General features: G+C 38.7%; 1 long non-coding RNA gene across 2 annotated transcripts; it reads right to left on the minus strand.

Annotated features, from left to right (window-relative positions):
• Nucleotides 1-6,354: 6,354 nt before the first annotated feature.
• Nucleotides 6,355-8,472, minus strand: LOC128011899 (uncharacterized). Of its 2 annotated transcripts, none has more exons than XR_008182670.1 (2): nt 8,400-8,472; nt 6,355-7,339 (listed from the first exon to the last, which is right to left on the minus strand). It is a non-coding gene; the product is annotated as an uncharacterized LOC128011899 (long non-coding RNA). The 2 variants fall into 2 exon arrangements; XR_008182669.1 differs by lacking the exon at nt 8,400-8,472 and adding an exon at nt 7,456-8,066.
• Nucleotides 8,473-9,319: the final 847 nt, after the last annotated feature.

A 9,319-nucleotide genomic window follows, 5' to 3' on the forward strand; every position in this document is an offset into this window, starting at 1 on the left:
ACTCAAGCACATTCTCATCGGGTTCTTGTGCTGAATCACTTTAGGAGCCTGTGCTTACACACGAATTTTCGTATAATTTATGTGTTTTAATCTCCTCTCAACGGATAACCTTTTCTGGGAATAGAATTGGACTCTCGCGCGACGACAGCAAAGCTTCTCTCCCGCGCGCTCAGTCGATTGCGTCATGCGTGCGACGCTTCAAAGCAGGTCGCACAGTGACAGCGAGATTGTGCCTCACACTTAGGTCTAATGGCAGCGGCATTCCCCGTAATTTGTCTGGGGTTTCTTCACATGCGCCCTTTTCAGTGGGAAAATGGGCGGAAAGACGAAATATTTCACCCCGTTGTCTTCCGCATCGGACGATTTCGGTGACACGGAGTTTTGTGATGTCGTTAAAACTATGGATGCCAACTGAATTTCTCCTACCGGGGTTCGGCTGGGGATTTGAGCTTTCCCAGAGACCGTCACGACGGATGCGTCTTTGACCGGTTGGGGAGCTGTTTGTCAAGGGCGACCAGCCCATGGAGTGTGAACAGCGGCACAACGCAGTTGGTATATAAACAGGTTGGAATTACTGGCAGTTTTCTGGCTCTCCAGTAATTTGCGAATCTGCTGATCGGCCGTCTTGTGCTGCTCAGATCAGACAACACAGCGTTTGTCTCATACCTGAATCATTAGGAAGGATTACGCTCTCGCCCCCTGTGCAGGCTGGCGAGACATGTTCTTCTTTGGTCTCAGAACAAATTTCTGTCGATCCGAGTTGTTCATGTCCCCGGACGTTTGAACTTCGGAGCGGATATGCTATCCAGACAGTCTCTGGAACAAGGGGAATGGAGATTACACCCCAAACGATGAATCTCTTATGGCCTACGCATTGCCCACTATGCTTCTCCCCATCGCTCCTGGGCTTTGCTGCGTTAGCTCACAGTTGGCCCAGGACCAGTCTGTATGCTTTTCCCCGATTCATTTGATCCCAGCGGTATTATCCTAATAAGGCTGGACAGAGTGGAACAGCTGCTGCTGGTGGCTCCGTGATGGCCGGATCTGCAGCATCTCGTTCCCTATTCAGGGAACCATGGTTACATACGTAACCGAGATGTTACCGTGTTATCTGGTGACCAACTTCCTGTTTAGGTCTCCGCTGCAGATGTGCTGGAACGACAGCAGCAGATTCGCCGATTCTGAAAACACAAACTGACGTGAAATTAAGTGTCTAATAAACTCACAATTGCTCATTGCATGATTTTGATATTCTTGCAGAGATAATAAGTTATAGGTATGATCGCCCGTAGCGGTTGAAGTAAGTAGGATAAACAAAAAATAAAATACAGTAAATCAGTGTTGGCACGGGTTTCGAACACGCACTAAAATACAACGCGCCGCGAGACGACACTCACAAACCACCGCGCCACCGATCTTCACATAAACAGCTCTGGATCTCTGGATTCAACACAGGACTCTCGGCATCACATTTTGACACTGGCTGAATCAAGGAACTGTGACCGTGTTAACTTGTGACCTCTGTTTGCAAGCCGAAATCCAATTTTACTGTTGCTCTAAGTTAACAATTCCAGCCAAAGCGCTTTTAATGCTGCTAAATGATTTGATACGATCTGAAAATTACTCATCGTCAACAATTACGAATCTCATTAATGTAAACATGCATAACAACAGCCCAACGTTTAAGTAGCTTAGTTCCATTGGTTCATTGGCAAAACACATTCTTACAGTGGCAGGCTGCCCACATACACTTCTTGTTTTACAACATAAAAAAAAAGATATATATCTGTCATCTATCCAAGACAACATTTAAAGTGTTACTAAATGACAACAACTTTTAAAGAGTGTCAAAAACACTACTAGTAAAAATCAGGATTTACAAATGGATCCACATCTGATGGGACATTGTTCCCATGCAACCTCTCAGCCACAATGTCAAAATATGTAAATGACAAATTTCCAAAATCTTTCAATGCTCCACAAGTTATTTTTCACCATCACAATCCCTTTAATTGTAAGATACAATGGATTTACAGGTACAAGGAATTTATCTTGGTGTACTAGACATTTGTCAAAAATACAAAGAAAAAAAAATAAATCAAAGAAATGTTAATGCTCAAATCAATCATGCTACAAAAGACGGTGTACACAGAAGTGGTTCATTTCAATGGTTCACAATCATTAAGCTCACTGGTTTGACGATGCCATCACTAAATCAATGAACTGACTTTAGCTGAAAAATGACTGTTGTTCTCCGTTTTCCTGTTGACACTGTAAAGCTGCTTTGACACAATCAGTTTTGTATAAAGCACTATATAAACAAAGGTAAAAAAAAAACTAATTCATATAACACTTCTAGAGGACTTTTCACTGCTTTACCACACACACACTTAAACACAAGCAGGACAAATCAAATCTTCCTCAATAGGAGGCTGACCAACACAGTTCCAGTGAAACCATAGGTCACATGTGATATTAATCTGTGAACACTTTAAAGACAATGTGCCTGTGTTAACTTGTTTATCATCTAATTTGTTTAATAAAGATTATGTGAAATATTATCTATTATATTGTCTAAATGCTGCTGAAAAAACCTGAATAAAAACAACACAGAACATTTTCACGAGCTTTAATGGTTGTAACGGAAATGGCCATTTGGGTTCAATAAAAACTTTGATGGTCTTTGCATGTAAGTCTGTAATGACAATTTTATGTACAGTCAATTGTGCTTTGTGTCTAGTTGATTTCAATTCAGATGCATACAATCACAACCATTCAAGCAGAAAAATATGTTGCAAAGTTATTTAAACAAAGTAAATTACACATTACAGCAAAGTAGTGCATCCTATTATTATTAAATATTGTTCCTCAAAGTGAAATGATGCATTCTGTACATCTAGTTTTGCAGTTCATAGCCAAGAAGTGTATGTGGGCAGCCTGCCACTGTAAGAATGTGTTTTGCCAATGAACCAATGGAACTAAGCTACTTAAACGTTGGGCTGTTGTTATGCATGTTTACATTAATGAGATTCGTAATTGTTGACGATGAGTAATTTTCAGATCGTATCAAATCATTTAGCAGCATTAAAAGCGCTTTGGCTGGAATTGTTAACTTAGAGCAACAGTAAAATTGGATTTCGGCTTGCAAACAGAGGTCACAAGTTAACACGGTCACAGTTCCTTGATTCAGCCAGTGTCAAAATGTGACGCTGATAGATACTATAATACTATAATAGATAATAGTCCTGTGTTGAATCCAGAGATCCGGAGCTGTTTATGTGAAGATCGGTGGCGCGGTGGTTCGTGAGTGTCGTCTCGCGGCGCGTCGTCTTTTAGCGCGTGTTCGAAACCCGTGCCAACACAGATTTACTTTATTTTATTTTTTGTTTATCCTACTCACTTCAGCCGCTACGGGCGATTATACATATAACTTGTTATCTCTGCAAGAATATCAAAATCATACAAGGAGCAAGTCTGCGTTTATTAGACACTTAATATCACGTCAGTTTGTGCTTTCAGAATCGGCGAATCTGCTGCTGTCGTTCCAGCACATGTGCATCGGAGACCTAAACAGGAAGTTGGTCACCAGATAACACGGTAACCAGTTAAACCGTAACACCGGCGGCACCCATAAAGAGGTGCAGGTGTCTGATAAAGATGTCAAGGAGGGACAGAGTGAGCAGGAGAGTGTAATAGAAATGGTAAGCATGGTACTGTAGTTACATGATTAACAGGGAGGGAGTGTTAATCAGGGCGGGTGCAGGAGGATAGTGTGATGATTTAACGTTACATAAATTAATGAATATTATAATAAGATAACATAATCGTTGTCGCTATTATAAAGTCTGTCAGATTTTTACCTACTACACTAGCTACTCAGTCAGCTAAAGTCAAATAACGCAGCATAAGCTATTTTGCATTGTTTTTGTAGCTAGGTTAGCAGAGTTAACTTATTCAATTGCAACTTCGACTGACTATTTTAATGTTAACCCTTTAAAACCCATAATGGATATACGGCCCTTCTCTAGAAAACTTAAATGATGCCATTTGATTATTTTTAATTATAACCACGACGAGTTACACGTCGGGAGAGAAGTAGCTAACGCATGATATTTGGGGATTAAAACCCGCCTTGCATTTTGAAAGCTGTATATTCAACAAAGTAGATATTTTCTCATGTTTCTAATGAATTTCCAATATCATTTATATGCAATATTAATGGTGAGTGAGTAATTTGAATATCATATATATTATATATACATCATATATAAGTGTACTTTTAATAACTCCTCCAAATAATTGTAATCATCTCTCTCTTTGTCCTTATGTTTAGTCAAGCCAGGTTGAGTTAGCAGTGGAGAAGGGCACCTTTGATCACCAGGGAGTCAGTCAAGAGAGAATGAGTACACTGGTCCACTTGCTCTGGGACACTGGTCCATGGCACTTAGTTCTCAGCTTTGTAGGGGTATTTGGGAATGGAACGGTAGATATGAATATATACAGGGACCACAAGGATGGTGTACTGGTTGGTTATGTCAGACCGATTGTGGTGGGCTGGTCTGAGCAAAAATGCCAGAGCCCTTTTTTTGTCCCAATTAAAGACCATTCACATATTTACACATGGCTGTTTATTCATACACCATTACATATTTTAGATCATAACCGCTTCTGATGCAGAGAGTGATCAGTGAGTGTAAACTCTTTATACACAGCAACACTTCTGCAAACAATGATGTAGGTTTGAGGCGGGACTATGGTCTGGATATGGTCCAGGAATGGCACACTGCAATTTTAAGACCACTAATGGTTTCACAATTCTGGTTTTGAGGCCCCACAGAACTGCATGTTTTGAAAATCTCCTTTATTCACCTCAGGTGTATAAGATTAGTGAAATTCCTAAATGGTTTTGGGATGCCCCCAAAGAAGTAATGAGAAACATTCACCATGCATGATCAAAACAAAACCTGTTCATTATTAACAGTTCCAGAAGTTGTCAATATTACTAAATTGGTGAAATCCTTATGTGACATAGTTAGTGATTACTTCATAGGCTCAGTTCTTCTTCTCCTTTCCTGCTGGCCTCTGTCCTGTATAAAACAGCCACAGTTTACACAGTTTTGCAACTGGAACACAGTGTGAGAACATGAAGACATATTACGCAGACATATTTAAACCAATTACGCAGTGCTGAAAATAAGTGTTAAGACTTCAAATGAACCTTGACCTTAGGAAAGAGTGAAAGAATCTGCTTTAGCACTATTTTTGATTTGAAATATATGTAGAAAGAATGAATGTGTCATACATGACTCCTCAACTAAGATGAAATTATGAAACCTTGACCTTTTGTAAGTGTGAAAGAAGTTTAGCACTATTTTTGATTTGAAATATAAGTAGAAATAATTAATGTGTCATACATGACTTCTCATCTTAGCCAGTTATTCTCGCGACATAACATGAGAATTTACACACACACATTTTTATTTTTTATTTTTTTTTATTTTAAATTAATATAAGCCTAGATTCTATGACGTTCATGGTATTACACACTCCTATACAGTTGGTGGCGGTATACTACAAAATAGCATTCGGCAGAGAATCAGAAGAAAAAAATCAGAAGAAGAAGAGCAAGAGGGGGTGATGTTCTTCCCATAGACAGTAAAAGAAATGGACACAGGGACCCCATTGGAACTCAATTGAGACAAATGAAGCCCAGTTTTAGCAAGAGGGTCTGGCTGCAGACATATGGGCGAGTGGAGCTCCACTCAAGAGCGGAAATACGTCACCTCCACTAGCGACGCCGCCGCCATGTTGGACCGGGCCACACTTTCCGTGGAATTACGTCGCCTCCACTATTGACGCGGCCGCCATGTTGGACCGGGCACCACTTTCCGTAGAAATACGTCACCTCCATGGCGGCGAGTGGAGCTCCATTCAAGAGCGAAAATGCGTCAACTCCACCAAACTTTCGTTTTATATTATTACTTGTTATATACATGTATAAGGGGTGCTTTGCAAGTTATGTCACCTCTTTGTACGTAATGTTAATATGTTCTGTACTTTTATCGTTGTTACTTTTACCTAGTAGAAATAATAAAAATAATAATATACTAATCTTTCACGGTTTATGACACGACAGCAATTTTTTTTTAATTTCCCCTCAGCAATTTGCACTACAGACATCCACAATCCATATTTTTAGGGCTTCTGCCTTTTGTTCATGTTTGTTTTACCAATGTACAACTGACAATGTAACATTCCATACATTTTAGAAAGTTAACCCTATGTTTGTAATATTTAGCAGTTAAAAAATAATGAAATATTAAATAAATTATTAAAATAATTCCTCAACCAGAATTTGTGTGTTGAATTTTGTATTTTAATCGAAATAATAACATATACAAAATAACCACAGTAACATAATGAAGAATAACTTCCACAATTTAGAAGTTTTAATGGTTTTGAGTAATAATAATAATTAACACATCTTACACTACACTGAAAACAAATTAACTGCAAGTGACCATAATTGTTACAGTAAAAACACAATGTGTGCGCACGCACGCACACTTTACTCTTCAAGACCTCCATCGTCTGTGAAGCAATCCCAGCTACAGTAGCCAGGGTGATCATTTGAGGAGTAAAACCCCAAAAGCACTCCTTGTTGTCCATTTTCCTGGTGACCAGCCCCACAGTCTTTGTGAAGCTGGCTGCGCTGCAGGTGACTGCACCTAGAGATGATGTAAGGCTTTCTGTACTTTAGATAGTGATAGTGTCTCTTTAAATATCTTCACTGCACCGGTTAAGTATCATTTTCATGTTTCAGTCAAAAGTTTCATGTTAGGGAAATGGAAGAGAGTGAGATTACTTAGCCTAATTATTATAGCCACAAAAACAAGAGGGTCAACCACACTTACTGAAGTCACCATTGAGCCAGTTGAGTGTGGCTCCTGTTAAATATGCTCCTGACTGACAATGATGTTAAATCTCTGGCATGAACAATTACGTCAGATGGGTCAAGTTTAATTACAATACTGACATTTCATTATCATTAATGTTAAAGCAATTTACTTGTTGCTGAAGGTGCCTGGGCCACCACAGTTGTGCTTTGTTGTTCTGATGCATCTGATTGCTGGGCTGGGGACACAAAGAAGACATGAGCACAGAAAAACTGGAACAAAACTATGTCTGTGTACTGACGTTTTGTAAATTCAACACAGAAAAGTACTGCATCATTCACCTATGACAGTCCCATAGCAGACAAGGTGATGGTGCTCAGAAGTTCCAGTCTCTATTTGTGGAGGTGTTATCAAGGATGGATAACACTTGATATACATTTGATCTGAAACAAAAAAAAGTCAAACAATAGAATAACAGAACAACAAAATAGAGAAAAATAAATATGTATATGTTAATGTCACATGTAAAAAGACTTTGACTTCTAGGGTGGCAACATACATTTAAAACGTAAAGAATGCTGCATCTTCTATGCCAATCCTATCCCTGCAAGTGAATGAAAAATTAAATATGAAAACAACCACCTCATATGACCTTTTTAACATTATATAACAAATGCTAAGGGCATACACATACAAAACAATCGTGTCCTTTCATTATTCACTACATTATTTTACCACAAGCCACCAAAAACTAAGTTACACCTATGCTATCCATCATGTACTGAAGGTAAAAATTTAAAGAGCAAACAATTAACAAATACGTTTTTCAGAAATGTATTATCCAAACTGTACTTCCCCAGTCAACTGAAAAGAAAGTATGTTCTTCAAGAATTTAGTGAAAAAGAGGCAAAGAAAATAAGGAAGTGTTATTTTACTTATCCAGTTCTTCCTAAAGCCAAAGAAGTAACATTTAAAATCCTAAAGGACATTTATCCATCTAATAACTTCCTACAAGAAAGATTTAACTGGGAGAACAAGTCATGCAGGTTCTGTGAGAAAGATATTGAAACTGTAGATCATATGTTTTTCCAATGTGAATCTGTACAGACTTTTTGGCTGGAATTTCAAAACTGGCTTCATTTCAAACAAATATCAATACACCCTTTGACTGTGATCTCAGTTAAGGTTGAAGTATTGTTGAAGGAAAAGATACTAGACTTTTTGATAAATAACTTAATTACTTTGTGCAAATACTAGATTCATAGACGTAAGTTTTTTAAAGGTTAAACCTCACTTCAGCGGATGGAAGAATGAACTAAAGATATTTGCAAAGTCTCTTCATTACAGGATTGACATTGACATTGCTCGCGATATAAATCTATAAATCCATAGTGTTTATTAATCCTTTTGTGAGTAATTTCACGTAAGCCCTGTGCGTTTTTATTACACTGCACGTTACAACAGCGTCAGTTCACCATTTTAGCGATGCAGAGATAAAATTACCTGATTTTAAGTTTGAAGTACTCCCGGCGACGCCATCTTGATGTTTTCAAGTGGAGGTGACGTATTTCCGGTTGAGCGAATCATCGGTTCAACTCTCCCATCTATTCAAGAACTGTACTTATCCAGAGTGAGAAAAAGGGCTGTCAAAATCACTCTGGACCCCTCACATCCAGCACACTCCCTCTTTGAACTGTTGCCATCTGGTCGACGCTACAGAGCACTGAGCACTAGAACGACCAGACACAGGACCAGTTTCTTCCCTCAGGCAATCCATCTTATGAACAGCTGACAATAATGGCGAACACACTACACTTTATATTTATATACACACACACTTTATTTATCTAACACACACACTTAGTATACACTTAAATTTTGCACACAATATATATGTACATACATAACTTCACTTTGTAATATACCTGCCTACAATTGTCATTTGTATATTGTCATTCACTGTCTACATATTTGTATTTTTTATTCTTTTATTATGTGTTTTATGTTCTGTCGCTGTCATTCTGTTGTACTGCGGAGCTTCTGTCACGAAAACAAATTCCTCGTATGTGTAAACATACCTGGCAATAAAGCTCATTCTGATTCTGATTCTGATTCTGATAATGTAACATAGAAGGTAATGGAGCCCTTTATACATTGTCGTGTATCTTTAGAAATAAATAATGGACAAACAGAGTCTTTAAACGCCTCAGATGTAAAGTTATTCGCTGTCAAAGTGACGCCAAAATGAATGGGAGTCAATGGGAATGCTAACGCAAGTGAAGTTCTGCTAAAAGATGGCAGCCCCCACCCGACTTCAACTTCCGGTCGAGTTCCTTGCCCCTTGGTTCTTCCAGTTTTTGTAAAAAATAGGCTAACTATTGCGTCATAACCACTCGTCTCTCTGTCGCATTACCGTACAGACA

Source organism: Carassius gibelio, chromosome B23 (assembly GCF_023724105.1).
Source record: "Carassius gibelio isolate Cgi1373 ecotype wild population from Czech Republic chromosome B23, carGib1.2-hapl.c, whole genome shotgun sequence".
Lineage (NCBI taxonomy): Eukaryota > Metazoa > Chordata > Actinopteri > Cypriniformes > Cyprinidae > Carassius > Carassius gibelio.